General features: G+C 41.5%; 1 protein-coding gene across 1 annotated transcript in view; it reads right to left on the minus strand.

The window, feature by feature from the left end:
- FAM167A (family with sequence similarity 167 member A) overlaps positions 1 to 18,339 on the minus strand; it is a 57,261-nt gene extending 38,922 nt beyond the window's left edge. Inside the window, exon 1 of the mRNA XM_020985447.2 lies at positions 17,717 to 18,339. The gene's annotated coding sequence lies outside the window, so the exon portion shown is untranslated. The remainder of the gene's footprint in view (positions 1 to 17,716) is intronic.
- Positions 18,340 to 22,554: the final 4,215 nt, after the last annotated feature.

Consider the following 22,554-nt stretch of genomic DNA (forward strand, 5'->3'; position numbering starts at 1 on the left):
CCAGGAGAACCCAGTATGTTTTGATTGGCGTTTGAGGAATGGACTTCTGCCCAAGTTTGGGGGCACCAGAAGAAGAGGTAAGAGACAGATACAAGCTAAGGAGTACCTAGACTGGAGAGTGAGAGAAGGTTGGCATGTGGTAAGACTGGCCTGGAGCTGAGACCAAGCCACACTGGTACGTGTAGCAGCTGGTCCAGTCAATAGCTTCTTTCATCCTCATTTGGGAAATATTCATACAGAGTTTAAATCTCAATCCCTTTCTTCTAAAAACATCCCTCTGCCCAGCTGTTAGAGGTAGATATAAGAAGGGAGAAAAATGAGATCCTAGTTGTGCATCCTGTTGTAGTCTCCTATACCTAGAAGATATATTTATCTGCTTTTTCATGTTTTCTAACTGCTAATGAATTACATGGCCATTAACAGCGATATCTTTTCTAAGCCTATGCATTTATAGTTTGTGATAGAGAAAACTATCCTAAGAAGAAGAGATTTCCTTGCTTTTACTTAATGGTCTGGGCTATATTGATAAGAGAGAGAATTTCTGCAATTTGGGTAATTTACTAGGAGTATTCCATTAGATTATAAACATTAGCCTGCCTTTGAACCTGGAATGAGATGTAATAAGGAAGATGAGCCAGTAGCAGAAAGCGATAGGAGTTTGTGTGGTCATACCCAAGTACCACATCAACCATAACCCCTAGAGAGCCACAATAGTACATTTCATTTTGGGTAGTTGTTAGGAATTCCCTATTTATTTTGAGCAAAAATCTGCCTTGTTGTAACTTTTATCTATTGGTCCTACTTCTCTACCTAGTAAAATACTGGTACCTGAAATTCCACAATTAGGCATTCATTCCTTGAGATCTTGAAGACTTTTTGCTCTTCAAAAGTCCCACCACTACTATTAAGAGTGGGTGTCATCTTAAAGCTAATCTCAACTAAAACCTATGAATCAGGAGAAGAGGGAACAATGAATGAGGTAGTGAGAGGTTCCAGAATCAAACTCTGTTGATTTTGAAACATTATATAGGTTTAGCCCTGGTTCCACAGCTTCAGGAGTTATACCTGGTCTCTCCCAGGTGATTAAAAAATAACTTCTGGATTCTGTTCTGGGTTCTACCTCCCCCACTGTATTCTGTGGTACCTGTAATACAGGTAGGGAGAAGGTTGGAAGTATTGTAAGATAAGGGGAGTAGGTAGGGACAGAAGTAAAAAAAAAAGTTTAGACAAAGAGATATAGTTCAGGGCCTTAACAGGAGCTTATGTCTGATCCCTTCCTTCCTTCCTTCCTTCCTTCCTTCCTTCCTTCCTTCCTTCCTTCTCCTCTCTCTCTCTCTCTCTCTCTCTCTCTCTCTCTCTCTCTCTCTCGACTCCTAGATGAATCAGATTTCCACTTTACAAACCAGACTGAGAAACAGAAATTATCTCTGAAAGGGGCTCAGGATAATGATGAGAAAAGCCCTAGAAGGATCCTGAAGCATCAGTCTCCAGTTTTCTGGCATTGCCTGGATGAGTCTACTGGGAACCAGAAGTGAGAAGCTATGGGTGTGTTATTTTTTAAAAAATTCTTGACTGAGGTTGCCATGGTAATTGGAGCAGTAGGGGACACATGCTGCTCTGGCCTTGAGCTGCTATTCTTCCCTGCCTTATCTTCCTGTGAGCTCCTGTTTAGAGACAGTGAAGGGAGTCCCTGAGATGATAGAAAAGGCACTTACTGGGTCCTGATGACATTGCTTACTCCCAAGATTTCTGGCCTTTACTGACATTCCATTCAAAATACTCCTTTCAATAACAGCAACTGAGATCTCTTTTCAAAGAATCATTATCTAGCTACCCCATTCCAGCAAGGGAGGGCAGACATTTCTAGGATAATAGGATCATGGGTTTAGAGCTGCAAGGGGCCTTAGAAACTACTTAGTCCCTCTCCCACCCCCCACACTCATTTTACAGATGACGGAAAACATAGGTACAGAGAAGTGAAAGGACTTGCCTAAAGTTTCGGAGGTAACAGAGGCAGGATTTGAACCGAGATCCTCTGATTCCAAACCCAGTGCTCTTTCCATTGCATCCTGCTGAAATGTTGAATTTCCCTTATCCCAAAATGAATCCCTGCCTGGGCCTGGTGTGACTTCTGTCTAGGAGAGTTCTGATAGTGGATGTATGATGTTATTTGGATAAGGTCTCTTCATTTAAAGAGGTGCAATATTTAGTTCTCCTATGTGAACCATGCACTCCATCCAAGTTGATTTATTCATTTCCTGAACTCAAAAGGGCATCTCATTCTCTGGGTTATTGCTCATTCTATGTCTTTTAGCATTGTGCAAAAGAGGTAGCAATTTGGAATGGAAAGAGGAGAGGTGTGTAGGTAAATGTTTAACAACCAGTTCTCTCAAGAAGAGAAATTTCTCTAATAGCCAGAACTACTGTATGGGAGGCAGTATAGTATATTGGGAAAGGTCTTTGACTCAAGAGATATGAGTTCTAACCTTGGCTTTGCCACTCATGAGACGTGTGACCTTGGGCAAGTCTTTTCTGAGCCTCAGTTTTGAGAGCATTGGACTAGACAATCTTCAAAGACCCTTCCAACTCTGGCATGCTATGAATCAACTGAAACCACTCTGTCCAAGGTTACCAGTGATCTCCTGACTGATAAGTGCATTGACTTCTCATTTCTCACACTTCTTGACCTCTGCAGCATTTGACACTCTTGACAACTCTCTCTTTCCTGGGTTTTCATGACACTACTCTCCTGATTCTTCTCCTGCCTCTCTGATCTCTCCTCAGTTTCTTCCTCTGGCTCATTCATTCATGTCCCACAACTTTTGTCAAGCCAAGTCAAGTATTTATTAAGCACCTACTATATCTCAAATGCTTGTCGACTGATTGTCAGGCCCTGTGCTAAGCACTCAGCAAACAAAAAAAGGCAAAAGAAAGTCCCTGCTTTCAAGGATCTCACAGTCTAATGGAAAAGACAAACAGGATATATGCAAGATAAAGTGGAGTTAATCTTGTAATGGGTATACCCCAGAGTGCTGCCCAGATACTTTACTTTTCTCTCTCTTACGTGCTCTCCCTTGGTAATCTCATCTGCTCCCAAGGATTCAAGTATTATCTCTATTTAGATGCCTCTAGATCTACATATCCAGACCTCATCTTTCTCCTGAACTCCAGTCCTGCACCACCAGCTTTCTGTTGAACAATACCTGGATATCCAAAAGGCATCTCAAACTCAGCATGCCTAAGAAAGATCTTGTAATCTTCTCCCAAGAAATCAATCCACCAAGTGCTTAGTATGAGTCAGGCACTATGCTAGGCATTAAAAACACCAAGACAAAAAAAAAAGAGCCTCTTCTTAAATTCTTTGTTTCCATTGTGCTTCTAGTCATCCAAGTTTGTAACCTAGGAGTTGTCTTCAACTGCCTATTCTCCCTCACCTCTCATGTTCAGTCAGTCCCCAAGTCCTGTCAATTCTATTTCTACATCTTTGGCGCCTGTTCCCTCTCCTTCTCTCTACTGACCCAGCTAACACCCAGTTAATGTCCTAATAACTTCCCATTTGGATAATTACAATAGCCTCCTATGTTAATTGCCTTTTGACCTTTTACCCTTTCCAAATTATCCTCCACATTAGGTACAGCTGCCAAATTGCTATACCTAAAAATCACGGACCTCACCATGACAATCCCTCTCTCAAGAAACTACTATGTGCCTGGAAAATGGTAGAAGCTTAATGAATACTTGTTGAATTGGAGAAAGGATGCTGGATTTGGAATCAGAACACCCTGGTCCAAATTTTACCACTGTCACTTGCTACCTGTGTGAACTAGAGCTAGTCACCTCTGTTTGAACCTCAGTTTCTTCATCTGTAAAATGAGGACTTGGTTGGATGGTCCCTACAAGTCTACAATCCTACAACCTTAAAATGTTATGTTTGAGGCTATGTGTTAGGTGTTAGGGTTGATGGGGAGAATAATACACAGTCTTTGCCTTCAGGGAATTTATAACCTAGAAGGAAAGATAAAATATGTACATAAATAACTATAATAAAAGACAATATGTGGCAAATGCCTCATAAATTTATGGACCTTCGTAGGAATGTGGTATAATGAAAAGATCCCTGGACCTGGAAGTGAGTCCCTGCTCTGCCACTAACTTGCTGTGTGGTCTTAGGTAACTTTCTTCTCCTCTCTGAATTTATTTCCTCACTTGGGAGTGATCTCTAAGGATCCTCCTATCTAAGATGCTATTACTTTATGGTTCGTTATTAGACATACCTTAGGCTGTGGTCTTCAGCCAGATTATTTACTTTCTGATGTCTAAGCTAGAGAGCTAGCCTCAATAAATAGAATTCATGACATTATTCCATAGCTGGTGGTCAGATCATGCACCCCACAAACACACTCCGAATGGTGTCTGTAATCTGAGGAAATGGAAGCTTGATTGGGAAAAGCATCCATTCTGTCTCCCACTCACCCTCTCCAACTCAGGTGTGGCTAAGAAATGGCAAAATCTGCTGCTAACAGCTTGGCATCATTACAGGAGAACTACCCAGTTACCTAAGAAATACTTTAATACCTAAGAGAAACAAGTAGGGAAAAATTGGGTACTTTTTCAGCTGCTGAATGAGTGGTTCCTCAGATGAGGGACTTTTTTTTTGTGAGGCAATTGGGGTTAAGCAACTTGCCCACAGTCACACAGCTAGTGAGTGTTATGTGTATGAGGCCGAATTTGCAGTGAGGTCTTCCTGACTCCGGGGCCGGTGCTCTATCCACCTAGCTGCCCCAGATGAGGGATATTCTTGACTAGTAACAGATGAAAAGAAATCAGGTTTGGTCTTACCGTAGCTGATCCTCAAAGAAGTGACAAGTTTCCAAGACAGAGAATGGCAAAGGCTTGCTCCCTAGACTTTTAAGAGAGTGGAGGTTTGCCAGGAGGGGTACCAAAGGGGCAAAGCCTCATTAAGAAGAAATCCTTAGACGTGTATGGTATCTCAGAGGCTGTGTTGCATAGTGGATAGAGCATCAGAACTCAGTATTGGGAAGTCCTGGATTCAAATTCTACCTATGACACTTAAGAAATATGTGACTATGGGCAAATCACTTTGCCTCAGTTTCTCCATTTGTAAAATGAGGATTAAATTATCAGTGCTACCTGCCTCACAAGGTTGTTGCAACATTACTTGAATGAGATAACGTACATTAAGAACTTTGCAATATTTATGTGATATATAAATCTCTGTTATTATTCTTATCACTAGGATGCATGATGCAGGGAGAACTATTTCTTTTGACAAAGAGGGGGAAAACTCTGGAGGCCTTCCCTGAGGCAGCTAGGTAGCACAATGGATAGAGTGCTGAGCCTAGTGTCAGAAGATCTGAGTTCAAATCCAACCTTAGACACTTGCTGTGTGACCCTGAGCAAGTCACTTAACCTCCATTTCCTGAACCGTAAAATGGGAATAATAACAGCACCTACCTCACAGGGTCATTTTGAAGATTAAACGGGACAATATTTGGAAAGTGCTTAGCACAGCACCTGACACATAGTAGACACTTCATAAATGCTTGTCCCATGGCAAATCCCCATGGTGGCAAAGACTGTACATAATGACAGAGAAAGATTTGTCCATATAAAGGGTTTGGGCCTTGCTTTGGAATAATAAGCATTGTTGCCTCCTTGAATAATAAGATGCTGCAGAAGCTCCTTATTGGATCAGGACAAGACTGGGTTGCTTTTTGAAGGGTATCTTTTCCAAAAGTTCTGTTTTGGGTCATATTTTTGGTGTTTTGTTTTAGATCTTCCAATACAACATTCCTTCTTTAATTCTGTGAACTGCATTCCTTCAGGAGAAGGAAGTGTCAGCACAGGGCCATATCAAGTGGTGATTTTGCAGTGTTTGGGGGGAGGAGGGATGGACTTCATGCTTTGAGACAATTCATGCCAGGAGAACATCTAATGAATGGGCTGGAGCCACCTTTGTCAGAACATAGTAAAGGTACCGTATTTACTTGTTCTTCTATTCCCCTTTTCCTTCTTTCCCTCCCCTATGGACATCGAAGCAATATTGTTCTAACTTTATTCTCAAAATTATTTCTTGCATGGTAAAACCTGAGGTTTGTGGATCCAGATTCAGCAGCTTTCAAGAGCTCTCTCTCTTCCACCCCTAACTCCAGTCCTACAAAAATAGACTTTCCCTGTCACTGAAGCATGGTGAGCATCAGAGATGGAACATTTCCCAAGAAAAAGATTCCCAGGCCCTGGGGGGCATTGGGTGTGTCTTTTGTTCTTTGTTATTTCTCATAATACCTTGATAGTGCTCAGCACACAATGGAGCTTCAAAGAATATTGCTGATTAACATGATCAGGAACTCAGAAAATAGCCCATTCCAGCCTGATATTAACTTTCAGAGCTGCTCAGGAAGATGGCAAAGTAATTCAGAGAGAAGAGCAACAGCCCTTGGTACTCAGCTATGGAATCGCAGGATCATAGATTTTAGTGCTGCAAGGCACCTCAGAGGTCATCTGGTCTAGTCCTCTCATTTTACAGATGAAGAAACTGAGGCTCAGAGAGGTAAATGACTTCCCAAGCTCACACAAATAGTAAAAGGTAGAGTAAGGATTTGAACCCAGATCCTTTGACTCCCAAAACCAGTGTTTCTATTGTGCTGTGCTCCTTAGGTTCAAGCCCGCCTCCTTAGTTCTTTCCATTTTTAGAGGACTTTCCTTTGAGGAAACCCTACCCCCCCAATATATTTCCTGTTAATCCTTATAACATGTCCTATATGTGAAAGGTAGTGTTGTTGAGTTGTTTTGGTTGGGTCTAACTCTTTATGACCCCATTTGGGGTTTTCTTGGCAAATATTCTGCAGTGGTTTGCCATTTCCTTCTCTAGCTCATTTTATAGATGAGAAAACTGAGGCAAACAGGGTTAAGTGACTTGCCCAGGGTCACACAATTAGTGTCTGAGGCCAGATTTGAATGCATGAAAATGAGTCTTCCTGATTCCAAGCCCTGCACTCTATCCACTGTGCCCCCTAGCTGTCCAGAAGGGTAGTGCAGTGTAGTAGAAAGAGCCCTGGGGAGGAATCATGGTATGATGTGAAAAAGCCTAGAAAATGACCTTGGCCTTTTATTGCCTATGAGAGACCTTGAGCCAATTACTTCCTCTTCTGGGCCTTGGTTTCTTCAACTGTAACATGAACAGATTGGACCAGATGGCCTCTGCAGTCCTTTCAGCCCTGTGGTACTAGTCCTTGCTCTGCTGTGTACTAGCTGTAGAACTGTGGGGGCAAGCCACTCCCCCTCCATAGACCCTCATTTTCCCACCTATAAAATGAGGCATTTAGACTAAATGGGCTCTAAGTATCCTTCCAATGCCTTACATTCTGTGACTCTAAAATGGGGTGAGAAGGTAGGGGAAGGCTACATGCACAGGCTGTTACCTCATTTTGCAAATGATGAAGCAGACATATGGGGGAGGGGAGAGAGAGAGAGAGAGAGAGAGAGAGAGAGAGAGAGAGAGAGAGAGAGAGAGAGAGACAGAGAGAGAGACAGAGAGAGAGACAGAGAGAGGCAGAGAGTGACTCATAAAAGGCCTCCAGGGAAAGGAGTCTGAACTTTTTAGGGGGGAATTGCAGTGCCCCAATTCATAACTCTTCCTCCATCTCCTCACCTGGAAAATGGGAGGAACCATATTGATTTACTTTCCTGCAGCTGAAAGGAAAGAACTGATTTTTTTAAAAAAGCCTTGTTAAGTCCTTTGCAAATACAAAGTGCTCTGTAAATGCTGAATAATTGATGGAGTACTGTTCCCAGCTGCTTGGAAGCAGACTCACAAAGCTCTGGCTTTATCAAGAATATTTATAGCAATAAGATTGTGTACAGTTAGCCCTTTTCTAGTTTTTTTCCAGTTAAAAGGAGTTGGAAAGAAATGCATGGAGAAAGAACTGTGCTTCCCTATGGGGAGGGTGGGGCGGTGGTGGAGAGTGGTAGAGACAGTCATTGTTCAGTGTTGGGGAGGGGCAATAGATCTCATTAACTAACTTGACAAAGAGAAAGGGGTGAGTTCAGGGCAGCTATGGGGAAACTAGGAAGCTTCCTGGGAAACGGAAAAACTATGTCTCCTCTATGGCTGCCAGTCCCTGGCCAGCATGGCAGGGGGGAGGGAGGGTCATCAATAACCTGAGAAGCAGTCCCTGGCATAGTGCCAGTTTTCCAAGAGAGAGGCTTATTGGAGAAAAAGCCAATTAGCCCTGGGAAAAAAAGTCTGAAGTCATACTTCATTGTAAAAGTTAGGAGTTGGGATACTTTATTGAGTTTTCCTGGCGGTAGGAACACAGATGCGGTTATAAGCATTCTACCATGCTATATGTGACAGAGAGCTTTGGGAAAGAGGTGGGCCTGAGCTAAGCCTGGAAAGATGGAATCACAACTGTACTGTTCTGCCAAATACTTAACTGGACAAAGAAATAAGAGGGGCTTATATGACAAGTTATTTGTGGTTACAAAGCTCTTTCACATATCATAAAATGAGAGAACTAGGAACTTTAAGGATCACTTCACTTTCCAGCAATCTTACTAGCCACCAAGTCTCCCAGACCAGAAACCTAACCCTTTCATGCCTGGAACTCTGATCCTGGGAAGTGATTCCTGATTGTCAGTTTTCTCAGTTGCCCACTACATTACCACATCCTTCACCCCCTGTCTACCCTCTACCATTTTCATTTCTGGATATCTAATGAAATCAGTTTTGTCACTGCACCTGGCAAGGTTGTATCACTCCAATACCTAATGGCTCCACTAACCATTCCTGTAATTTTCCAAGTCAAAACAATGCCTTCCTAGATCCATTGCCCTATATGTTGCTATCTCCCTCTATTAGAATGTAAGCTCCTTGAGGTCAGGGAATGTTAGGCAGTCAGCAATCATTTATTAAGCACCTACTATGTCCCACACACTGTGCTAAGCACTAGAGATACAAAGAAAGGCCAAGAACTATCCTGGCTCTCCAGAAGCTCACATTTTCACAGGGGAGAAAACATGCAAAAAACTACGTACAAACAAGATATAAACAGGATGAATAGATGGTAATCTCAAAGGCAAGGCACTAAGGCACTAAGATTAAAGAGGACTGGAAAAGACTTCTTGCAGAAGGTGGGACTTGTAGGAAGCCAGGAGACAGAGATGAGGAGGGAGAATGAACCAGTGAAAATGTTTGGTGTTAGGAGGCAGAATGTCATGTGTGACACATAGAACAGAGGAATAGCAAGTAGAGGGGCAGTATCACTACAAAAGAGTATGTAATAGGGAGTAAGGTGTAAAAAGACTGGAAAGGTATGGAGAGGCCAAATTATGAGGGACTTTAAAAACTAAGTAGAGGATTTTGTATTTGATCTTGGAGGTAATAGGAACCCACTGTAATTTATTGAATGGGTGGTGAGGAGAGGGAATAAGCGTTTAAACGGCTCCTACTATGTGCCAGTCATCATATTAAACATTTTTTACAAATGTTATCTCATTTGATCCTCACAACAATCCTTCGAGCTAGATGCTGTTATTATCCTCATTTTACAATTGAGGAAACTGAGGCAAACAGAGGTTGAGTGATATTCCTATATTCCCATGGCTGAGGCTATGTTTGAACTTGTCTTCTCAATGCCAGGTGGCATGGTGGATAGAGTGCCAGGCCTGGAGTCAGGAAGTCTCATCTTTCTAAGTTCAAATCTCTCTTCAGACACTTACTAGTTGTATGACCCTGGGCAAGTCACTTAACCCTGCTTGCCTCACTTTTTCATCTGCAAAATAAGCAGGAGAAGGAAATGGCAAATCACTTCAGTATCTTTGCCAAGAAAGCCTCAGATTGGGTCATGAAGAGCCAGACATAACTGAAAGAAACTAAACAATAACAATTTCTCGACACCAGATCCAGTGCTCAGTCCTCTGCACCACTAACTGCTTCTCTGATATGGACACACCTGCTCTTTAGGAAGAATAATTTGATAGCTAAATGGAGGATGGACTGGAGTGCAGAGAAACTTGAGGCAGTCCAGTCTTAAGGTGATGAGGGCCTGTAAGAAGGTCGTGGAAGTGTTAGAGGAGAGAAAGCGGCACACATGGGAGTTTGTATGAAGGTAAAATTGACAAGAGTTGGCAACAGTTTGGATATAGAGGGTGAGAGACAGTGAGGAGATATCTAGCTTGTGAGACTTGGTGACTGGGAGAATGACGGTGCCCTTGACAGTAGCAGGAAAGAGGGGAGGGCCTTGGAAAGAAAGGTAATGTGTTCAGTTGTGAACATGTTGAGTTTAAATGTCTGTGGGACACTCACTTTGCCCAATAGGCAATTGGAGATGTAAGCCTTGAGTTCAGTAGAGAGGTTAGGACTAGACAAATAGATCTAAGAATCATTGTCATAGAGGTAATAATAACTGAATCCAGAGCTGCTGACAAGATTCCCAAGAGAAGTCACATAGACTGCTTTTCTTTCTGGATTTGTATCCCTAGCCCTCAGCACAGTGCTTGGCACATAACTAATGCTTTTTTGTTCATTCATTCATCTAGTGCGACTCCCTCATTTTATAAATCAGGAAACTTTAGCCCTTTGAGGTTAAAGTGATTTGTCTAAGGGCATATAGCTAGTTAAGTGGCAAGGCAAAGCCTTATACTCAGGTCTCTGGACTCCAAACCCAATTGTCATTCAACTATCCCACACTGCTAGCATGATTGTGGAAAGTAGTGTTATTATTTTCATTTCACAGCTAAGGAAATAAGGTGTAAAAAGGTTTGCCCAAAATAACAGTATTAGTGTCAAAGCCAGGAACCAAGGTTTTTTTACTCCAAATTCAGGGCTAAGTAAAATGGAATAGTTAACTCTAAAATTTCATCTCTTCTTACAAATAGAAACATAACTTACATTTTGTTCTATTTCCAAAGGCAATATGTTCGTAACTCCCACCCCAGTGTTTTACGGTCCTCCCCTTTCCTCCCTCCCTGTGGAAGCTGCCCTATTTATATAAAGGTCTGTCTTTGCATATAGGCACATGGATTCTTCTCAAACACATGCAATTTTTTCACAGTAATTGAACATGTTGGTACTGAATAGAAATACAAAGTGTTTAAAAAAAAAACTTTACCCAAGTAGGAATTGGTTCATCTTTCTTTACCTTTCTACTAATAAAATCTGAGTTCAAAAAGCCTCAATGTCCCCTAAGAATTTATTTATTATCCTATGGCATTGTGAATCTCCTTTTTCCCCAAATATTTTCTAACTGGACAGGTTTTATTAAAAGGACCTTAAACTAAACAAATCGTGGCAAATGAATAAAAGGAAATATTACTGTGCTATCTTAAAAATGACAAATACGAAGAACTCAGAGAAGCATGAGAAAAATTATATTAACTGATATAAGAATAAAGAAAGCAGAAACAGGAAAATAATATACACAATAAATACAACATTGTAAATGGAAAGAACAAAAAAAACCCAAAACCCCTGAGTAATTATGATCACTCTGATCCCCAGAGTTAAGAAAATCTACCACCCTCCTTTCTTTGCTGATGTGGGAAACCATGGATGAGGAACATGGTATATAGAGTTAGTCAATGGATTGATTTTTATGAATTTTTTTAGTTTTCTCTCCTAAAAAAACAATTTTGTTATAAGGAATGGACTCTCTAAGAAGGAAAGGGGAGAAGAATATGGTGGTAAATGAAGTTAATAAAAAAACAAAAAGGCATCAATAAAACCTTTAACAACTTAAATAACATGTGATAGCCCTTGAAGTTTTTCCTCAATTGCGGCAGGGCTGCTTGGCCCATGGGTCAACTTACTTTTAAAACAGTGGGGCACTATATGCATATGTAGAAGGCAGGCTGGTTTGGAAGTAGCACTGAAGTTTCTGAGTTGTGTTTTCTCAGTAACTGCCCAGACTGAGCAAAGTACAATAGCCCACAGTCTGAATTCTAATTTGGAGAGATAAAATTGAAGCATGCCAGTTGATGTAAGACACTAGGACACATGGCACCAAAATTGAGTTGGAAGGTAAAGGTGGAGGTGAAGGGGAGAAAGAGGTGAAGAACCTGGCTCAGGGCCACAAGGAGTTGGAAGACTTCTTGGTTTGAAGGCATTGAAGATCCTCCCTGACTTTTTCTTTCACCCTGTTGGTGATTCGAGACTGAGAAGACACAGGTGGAGGTTTCCAAAATCCTGACCCGCAACTCTATTTAATAGAACAAAGCCATGAGAGTTTCAGGGATTGTCTACCTCCTAATTCAATCTTGCTTCGCTGACCTGAGCATCAGTCATGGTCACTAGCTTTCCCAAAAGCACTGAGAGATGCTGAGCAATATTCTCCTCATTATGTTTGAGAAACTGGTGGTTCTATGGGGAAGAATTGACTGCTAGTTTCTGCTTCCCATACCGAATTGGCAGGAAGGTCAAGGGGAGAGATCAGACTCATAAAGACCTCAGCCTGGGTGGAGGATTGGGAGAAAACAAAGTGGCTATGTAAACCACAGATATCAGCAAGACTGCAGTTTGTATCTGTGTTTGATATCACAATTCTTGCTATGGTTCTTGGTCTGAGTTAACAGGCTGACCTAACTCATAAAGTGCCTTGGTCCTTGACCCGTGCTCCCACAGGTTAAGGCAAGTATTGACTTGTATCAGTGGAGTTGTCCTATCACATGGAGAGGATGTAGGACATTGGGATGGGTGTTGATGGAGAGCATCCAGAGAGAGTTAAGATGGGAAGGGGCCTCAAACTTGTGGCATATGAGGATCAAATGAAGAAACTAAGATGTCTAGCCAGGAGAAGAGAAAACATATGGGGAACATGGTAGTTTGTTGAAGGTTTGTCACATGGAAGAGGGATGAAAGCTATATGTTTTGGCCCCAAGGGGCAGAATTAGGAGCAGTAAATAAAAAGTGTAGCAAGGAAGATTTCAGACCAGTGTTAAGTAAACACCACCTAAAAACTAAAACTAAGTACAAGTACAAGTGAAAATGGGCTGCCTCAGTGGGTAGTGAATCCTCTTCATTAAAGGGGGCCTTTAAATGAGAGCTAGATGACTACTTGCTGGGGGTATAGAACCCCTTTATATATCCAGAATTTCTGCCCATCGAACCACATTCGAACCCTCAATTCTCATCCCAATTCTGGAATCATAATCAAAACAATCCTGACTTTGCTGCTGCTAAGGTTATCTATTCTCCTATGACTCTACTCAGCATCCCCGTAAATTTCCAATCTACAATAACCACTTTAGTTACTATTCCCCCAATTTTTGTCATTTTCTTTATTAGAATAAATTCCCTGAGGGAAGTGACTGTCTTTGACTTTTTATATTTGTATCCTGGGCTGCTAGGTGGCAGAGTGGCTCGAATTCAGGACCTGGAGTCAGGAAGGCTCATCTTCCTGGGTTCAAATCTGGCCACAGACACTTACTAGTTGTATGACTCTGGGCAAGTCACTTAACCCTCTTTGCCCCAGTTTTTGCATCTATAAAATGTGTTGGAGAAGGAAATGACAAACCATTCCAGTATCTTTGCCAAGAAAACTCTAAACAGCATCATGAAGAGTAGGACATGACTACACAGTAACAAAATAACAACATAACACAAGAAGTCCATACTGGAGGCTTTTAGGGATCCATTTTTAAGTTATCTCAAAGAAAATTCCAAAAGAATGGGGGGAGGTGGAGACACAGAAAAATCACTGATAGAATTTTATTTTATTTTATTTTTTGGCTATAACCAAGTTACTAACAACTCATTTCTATAGGCCTAATTTCTTATCTGTATAAAATCTTTACGAAACTGTCCTCATCCACACATGTACTGAGATTATCCTTGAGGAAAATAAAAACAGGGAGGTTACTGCAGATGACTGCCTATAGCAGAGCACATCTCACAACTCATTGAGGGGGGTAGAGGATACAATAACTTGCTTTGTTTATTGTTTGTTGTTTATTTTTGAAAAGCAGTGGGCTCAGCAGAACAAAATGTAGCCTTGTGGGCTCTGCCCTAACAAGGTGTGGTATACGCATATATTGTGGTCATACAGTATTCCTTGATATAGGCAATCCCAGAGATACCATTGTTTACCAATTACCTTCTTGGCGACTGGGGCAAAGAAGTTTGCCAAAGGTGTTTGCCTCAGCTATGGAGAACGCTTGTGCAGAGTTCTAATAGAAGAAGAATGCCCCTTCCAGGGGTGTGTGTCTGTGTGTCTGTGTGTCTGTGTGTCTGTGTGTGTGAGATGAACCCCTGTGGCAATGGAAGTCTGGTAAAGCCTATGGACCCTTTCTCATGACAATATTTTTAAATGAATAAAGTAAGACACATAGGCTTATAAAGGAGCTCAATTATATTGAAATATACTTATCAAAATACATATTCTTAAAAATTAAGTTTAATAACCCTGAGTTAAGAATTCCCACACAGAGAGGTCCTCCAAATATTCTTTTTTGCCATTGACATTTTATTTATTGTATTAAGTCCCAGATTGTCATAGGGCAACCTCATTGAGATTCTTGGCCAGTCTAAAGACATCATCAATCTGACACTTAACCAAGGAGATGAAAGAAGATGAAAGAAGAACCAAGGAGATGAAAAATACCTATGTGTCCAGACCATGACATGCAGCTGGACTGGTAGCCCACTAAGTTGTTCCATCAGTACATGCAGCTTGGGCAAGAATTTCAGATGGACAAAAGAGCTGGACTAAGAGTCATAAAGGAAAAAGAGGGCAAGATAGATGAGATGTAGAAAACGGATGAATCTTCATAGAGTCAGGATGCAAGGCAAAGCCCCAGACTCCCTTGGTGTGGCCACATTTGCAGTAGGTATGAAACAAAAAGCACTTTTGGAATTTAAGTGGCCACATTCATTTCTTAATTGGCAGAGATAATGGACTTCCTTGGTGAGTTCCACTCTGTGCAGGAGAGGCAGAGAGTTTAAAAACTGGGGAAAGAAAGTTTAGTGCCTAGAGCTGGAGTCTTGCTTGTCAGGAGATGGCAGGTGTCAGAGCTAAGACTGAGGGAATAAACAGAAAATGAGGCTTTTCTGGTCCTGGTATCAAGGGTTCTGAAGGAGTAGAGAAGTGCCCTCACCAGAGATTTCAGCTGAGTCAAAAGCTGGAAGTAGTGAAGATTGTTACCCACCAGCACAGCAATATGCCCTGTAAAAAGCAGGGCCAATGAGCAGAGCCAGGTGAGACCACAGTCTGTAAAGAACCAAAATTACAGATGATCCTGAGGGCAATGTCAGCGCTGACATGTAACTAACAGTGACTTACATGCAAAAAAGTTGCAATAAAAGTTATTATAACAATGAAATGTATGATCTGAAAAAGAGGTGGGCTACTAACTAGCAAAAATGAAGAGGAGTTTAAAGCATGGTGTCAGCATTGTTGCCACATACGCCAGATACATACCTATAAAACCATCCCCTTCGTGACCTTTCATTCATCCCTCTTCCCTTTTGCAACTGGCCCTACCCACCCCAATCGCCAACTCTTTCATCCCTTGACCCTTTCCTACTTCTCCAACTCCAACACAGGCATACAAGGTTCATTAGAGTAATCATTGCGTAAGGAGAAAAAGTATGGCTTGGCAAAGAAAACTGAATTGGTGAATAGAACCAAAGTGAGTTTTTCATTAGAATACATAGGAAATACCTACACAGTCAGTCAGTCAGTCAAATGCCAGTTGACTCAGTATCATCAGACTATGTAACCCACCCTGCAAAGGTTCCTGCCCACTGGTACAGGGAGGGCAATGATAGGCAACTTTTTCTATTTTGATGACACTTTTTAAGGGGAGGTCAGGCTGCTAAAAATCTCCTTGTGGGCAAGTCATTCACCAGAATTGCTTATAGGTTAAAATGGCAGACGTAACTGGGTAATGGACAGAGAAAGGAGCAAGGATGCTAATGTATATGGAATTTGCAGGCCTTGGACAGTATTTGGTGATGAGAGAGTAGGACAGGAGACTAAACTGGGGGAAGATTAATCTCTGTCCTTCAACTGAGCTAGATTCAGTCTTTTTTTTTTTCTATTCAAAAGTATTTTAAGTTCCTGAGAAGAAAGATCCAGGTTCAGCCAAGAGATGACTCTTCTCACTCTGTGAGATCCAAGGAAAGAGAATGGAGAATGGAAAGAAGTTACCCCCTGGGTGCTGAGTGAGGAGAAAATTCAAGTAACAGGACCAGGGACAAGAAACTCAGTCAGGATTTCCCTCTGAGAATAACTCCAGGCAGCTTTGTCAAGGTTTTGTTATTAAAAAAAAAACAACCCAGCAGCAGAAGCCACAGATCCTAATCCCATAACTTCTCCAATGTGGAATGCTTTCAAACTAGAGATGACCACATCTGCCTTTATTTCCCAGTAGTTTGTTCAGCCTTCTCCATATTTTTGGCTTATGGCTAAGGGTTTGGTAGGGACTGGTTTCAACAGATCAAAGGGGAAACTGTCCCTCTAAGCCAGCTCATCCTTGCTTCCTTCAGTCATTACGATCTGGCATGAGTTCCTGCTGACAGGGCGCTTTCCAAAGCAATCGTTGGGAGAGGGGGTGTCATATTTACCCAGAAGCTCACTAGGAGTTTATGGAGAAACTTGGTTTGGGAGACCCTGCTTGAGGTCCGGAGTCAAGAAAGAGAGGGTGTGGAAGGATCTGTTTACCACCAACCCGGAGCAAAGCTGCCTTGCAATCATTCAACAACCAGCAAAGTTTACTATGTGCCAGGAACTGTGCTAATTAGCCCAGAAGATACCCAAAGCCACAAGCCCATGTCTAAGCATCATTCAAAACAAAAACAACCAAAAAGAAGCAATAGCAATTTTTTGGCTTAAAAAAAAAAAGAAAGAAGCCAAACCTCAGGAAACTCAGTGCTTATGACTTTGGCAAAGAAAGGTCTCATAGTCCCTTTAGGGTGGCAAGTTTCTCACTTTGTCTTAGTTCCTAAAGCACTTACAGGTATGAAAACTTCAATTATTAACCTTGCAAGGTGCTCTTAGGGATATCTGCTAAACTGCTTCCTCTCATCCATTAGCTTTGGCCCTTTGGCCCTGGACTCTCGACTGTTGTTTGGGGGAATTACTAACAGAAACTGGGAACTTTCATTTCCTTGTGCCTGGGGTACACATGGGTTAGGTATACCCTGCCATGACATCTGGGAATAAAGTTAGGGAAATAATTCATGGCATTCTGGTACTTAAGCTGTCTATCTCTAACCACTATGCCACCTTGCTTTCCTATCCTTAAGGATTTCTCTCATGTGCTAAATGATGTCAACAAAAGCGGATGAGCCATCAGCCCCCAGCCCCACTTTCCTTCGAGCACGTAGTTCTGTGTGTGATGTTGGGTATGTGTGTCTGTCTGCTGTGTCGGTCTAAGCACATATAGGTCTGTGAGAGACCACTGGGAGATACTTTGGGATAGGAGGTTGCTATTGTTCTTTCTCTCCCCCTTTCTCTTCCCCCCTTCCAACTCAGTTGCAATAACTGATGCTTGAGAAGCTGAAAAAACCAAGACATGCAGAAAAACAAAAAAACCCTCCCCTACATCTGAGGCTATCCTCTTCCATGCCTGCCAAAGCCAGATCATTTTCCCACAAGAATATTTGTCATAGCTTTGTTCAGTCTCATGATAAACGTCTGTTCCCAAACTCTTCCAAATGGAACCTGTCTGAAGAGGATGTTCAGGTGGGGAAACTCACCCGGAGGAGGGATCAAGGTCCTTCAAATGACAGTAGCAGCAGAAGTCTCAGGTCCTGCTCTTCTGTCTTCTGCACACATCCACGCATCGGAGTGCCCCGGGGCGCGCGCGCACACGCACACACACACACACACACACACACACACATACACACACACACACACACACACACACACACACACACACACGCACACAGATGAGGCAGTCCCGTTTAATATTCCAGAGGCATATTTTCTCTGTCTTCTTCCTTCATACACCCAACTTGTTATTTGTGGTGTGGCTTTCTTTGCTTCCTTGCCTCTTGATTACTGTCTCAGTAGCTGCCTCTCCCTCTCGCTCCCTCCCTTTTTCTCCCATGCTCCTGTGAATTCGCGGTGCTATTCTTTTTTTTTTTTAGGGACTTTTTTTTTGGTTGCGTCAGGTCAGTTGCCTGGCGACGGCAGAGCTATTCTACCGCAAGTCTTTTCAGTTCAGATTTTCTCTCTCTCTCTCTCATTCATACATACCACTAAGCCCAGAATCCTACCTCCCACCCTGTAATCACTTCGAAGAGCCTAAAGAAGACCGAACTAGCTGGGTCCTAGAAACCATCGCATTCTGCACTCTCAAAAGGGACTTGAACTGAACCATGAACTTCGAAGAGGAACACTCATTTGCTGAACTCTGAATCAAATCGAACTCAAATAAAAACACTTGCATGCATACATGTGTGTGTATATACATACATGATATAGGCACACAGGTGTGCATACACGTGGAATAAATACATATATCTACATGCATATTTGCATGTCTGTGTGTATTTTTTCTACTGTCATGAACAAAACCAGAGATTTTTAAAGCATGCTTAGTGATTATAATTATAAACATATTATTTCATTATAAGAATATTATTACTATTTTATATCATAAATAATAAATATATTATTTAAATCATTCTACATATATGGAAAGAAGACAACTTTGCTAACTTTGTAAATAACGGATGATAGTTGGTCACTGACCATATACCCAGCACTGGGCCAGATTTTTGGCTGGATGGAGTATAAGACATAGTTCTTGCACCCCAAAATCTTACAGTCTAGTCAGGGCCATGAGACTTTCCTCATTAACTCTTCTCAGTGATACAATGATCCAAGACAATTCCAAAAGGACTCATGATGGAAAATGCTATCCACATCCAGAGAAAGAACTGATGGTGTCTGAATGCAGATCAAACATACTATTTTCACTTTCTTTATTTTATTTTATTTTTTGCTTTTGGTCCATTTCTTCTTTCACAATATGACTAATAGGGAAATATTTTACATGATTGCACACATATAACCTATTAAAATTGCTTACCCTCATAGTGAGAGGAGAGGTAAGGGAGGGAGGGAGAAAATTTGGAACCCCCCCAAAATTTTTAAATGAATGTTAAAAATTGTCTTTACATGTAATTGAAAAAAAAAATACTGGGTTTTTTTTTTTAAAGGTAATTTGTGCTGAGTTGCAGACAGTAACTGTTACAGGAGCTCTGAGGAATCAGTCATGTAATACCAGAGCTGGGTGGGACCTTGGAATATTAAACATAGAATGTCAGACCTGCTACAGTATAAAGTGAAGTGCTTGGGAAAGAACTTAGAAACAAAACATCGGGACTGGAAAGCAGCTAAGAATATAGAAGGGTAGCACTAGAAAAGATCTTAGAAAAAAGAGTGTCAGAGCTGGAAAGGCTCTTAGAGATCATGTAGAACAATCCTCTAATTTTTATAAAAGAGAAAATTAAGGCTCATGTAGAGGCAGTGGTTTGCCCAAGGTCTCACAGTCAATAAATTAGAGCTTGAGTCTCTGTCTCTTGAATCTCAGATCAGTGCTTGGATTCCAGCAGCAAAGCTAGACCTGAATCATGGCAGCCACTGAGTCACAGAATACAGGCCCCTTGGTACGGGGTGTGGAGTTGCCCAGACCTTATGGGCTTCCTCACCAACACCAGGTACTTAAAAGATGGTAGCAGAGAAATTAAGCAGTAGTCAAGTGACTTCATATCGATCATTATTATTACTCCGACACTTCCAGGACATACTTTGCACTGGAAGATGCTGCCCTGGACCTACTTCCTGTGCTTAATTAGCAGAGGGGAGGGGAGAAAGAGGGCACATTTATTATCAGCTAACATTTCTTTGTCCTCTTATTGGCTGGCTCAGCTGCCAATCAGTATCATCATAGCCAGGAAAATAGAACACACAGACTGATGGTCAATCTGTGGCCTTGGTGGTCTCCTCCCCCTCTACTGTGCCATCATTTCTCAGCCCCTACTAATACAAAGCTCCTTCTGAGGTCCCAGGGACCAACCCCCTCCACCCACCCACTCACTCACTGCCTCCTCACCTAGTTCTGTCTTCCCAGGGCAGTAGTTCATACTCCAAATCTTTCTCTTCCTACCCTCTTCTCCTCCCTATACCCTATAAGTGGCAATTTGCTAACCTGAGAAATCACCCTATGCTAAAGCCGAAAAAGAATAACTAGACTGTTTGCATCAGGAAAGACTTGGGTTTGAATACCACTTCTGCCACTTAATAGCTACCTGAGATCAGGAGCAAGTCACTACACTCGTCTGGGCCCCAGTTTCCTCATCTACAGAATAAGGATGACACATGTCCTACCAGCCTCAAAAACTTAAATAATAGAAAAGTGCTTTGGAAACCTTAAAATTTATAGAAATTGGTTTTTATCATGCCAGTGTATCAACAACTGCTAATGACTCAAAGTGTCCCTAACTGGAGTCTTCTTGAGATATAATGCCTTAATAAAAAAAAGAGTGACTCCAGAGGCAATGTTGGCAAGGGATATACATAGAAGGTGGTGGTGGTGAAGCCTTTTGATGCCTCAAATCACATGAGCCACCTATTTCACAAGGTGTGGGGGCATCTGGTTTGGAGAGGAAGGATAAGGGGGAAGGGACCAAGGTGAGAGCAATACTAGGCTTCCAATTTAATGTGATAGAATGTCCAATACACTTTTCTACACATGCAAATTAATCAGTGGCAACTTTATCTCCATCTGATTTCACCAATAGGTGGTTCTTGGAATATGCATAATAGGGACTTAGCCCAAGTCTTTATTTCTTTCCTATGCTATTGCAATACTTTCTTAACCCCAGCCTGCCTTCAATCTATCCTATATATATATAGGATAATAAATCAGCCAGACTGATCTTCCCAAAGCACAGTTCCAATCCATTAGAAATGAGCTCCTTGGCATCAGTGACTATCTTTTGCCATTCTTTATGTCTCCAGGGCGTAGCACAGTGTGGCATACAGTAGGTGCTTAATAAGTGCTTCTTGCCACTTCTAGGGCTGTATTCTAAAGAGATCATAAAGTGGGAAAAGGACCCACATGTACAAAAATATTTATAGCAGCTCTTTTTGTGGTGTCCAAGAATTGGAAATTGAGGGGATGCCCATCAACTGGAGAATGGCTGAACAAGCTGTGGTATATGAATGTAATGGAATACTATTGCGCTATAAGAAGTGATGAGCAGGCAGACTTCAGAAAAACCTGGAAAGATTTGTTATGGACTGATGGTGAGTGAAGTGAGCAAAACCAGGAGAACATTGTACACAGTAACAGCCATGTTGTGTGATGACTAATCGTTGATAGACTTAGCCCTTCTCAGCAATGCAAGGATCTAAGACATCTCCAAAGGTCTCATGGTGGAAAATGCTATCCACATCCAAAGAAAGAACTATGGAGTTTGAATGCAGATTGAAGCATACTAATTTGTTTTGTTTTGTTTTGTTTCTTCTTTCTTGTGGTTCCTCCTATTGGTTCTAATTCTTCCTTACAACATGACTAATGTGAAAATATGTTTAATAGGAATCTATATGTAAAGCCTATATCAGATTGCATGGCATCTTGGGGGGGGGAGGAGAAAAATTGTAAACCCAAAAGCTTATGGAAGTGATTGTTGATAAATCAAAATAAATTAATAAAAACATTTAAAAAAATAAATGCTTCTTGATTTCAAGAATGTTTGTTGGCTCTCCACTGCCTATTGCCCAAACTCCCTTGTCTGGCATTCAGTGCCCCAACTTCCCTTTCCAACCTTATCTTTCATTGTTCTCCCAAATGGACCCTCCATTCTACCCAAACTAATCTGCTTTTTGTTCTGTGAATATCTCCTGCATTCCTGCTTTCACACTTTTTCTCACTTTGTTCCTCTCCTCTATATCAACTATGTTTTCTCTCCATCTAACAAAATCCAATGCAGTCTTTATAGGTCAGATTCAATCCCACCTCTTCTTTTTAAGGCTTTCCTGCCCAGCTTGGGGCACAAATGATTATTTCTTCCTCTTAACTCTGTAAAATATTTACTACCCATACAGTCTCTGGTATTTGTCATATTGTTCTGCCTCATATTTGGGTATGGAAACTTTTCATTAGTACATGTTCTATCTTCCCAACCAGATAAAGCAGTCTCCAGGATAAGAATCAAGGCTATGTCTCATGTATCCTAGTACCTCTGACAGAGTCTCATAAGTGTTTATTGGTGGTGTTGAGAGTGGTGATGAGATGGATTGCCAAATATTTGCTGTGGCTCTAATGAACTATCAATTAATCAACAAACCTACTATGTGCCAAGGTATTGTGCTAAGTGTTGGCGATACAAAGGCAAAGAACAAAATAGTTCATTCGAACACATTCAAGGAACTTATATGGCTACAGTGGATAGGAGCACTGGGCTTAAAGTCAGGAAAACCTGAGTCTAAATCCCACCTCAGACCTAGAACAAGTCACTTAACCTCTCTCAGCCTCAGTTTATTCATCTGTAAAATGGGAATAATAATACCTCCTATT

The sequence above is a fragment of the Phascolarctos cinereus genome, unplaced genomic scaffold (genome assembly GCF_003287225.1).
Source record: "Phascolarctos cinereus isolate Bilbo 61053 unplaced genomic scaffold, phaCin_HiC Scaffold_2;HRSCAF=192, whole genome shotgun sequence".
NCBI lineage: Eukaryota > Metazoa > Chordata > Mammalia > Diprotodontia > Phascolarctidae > Phascolarctos > Phascolarctos cinereus.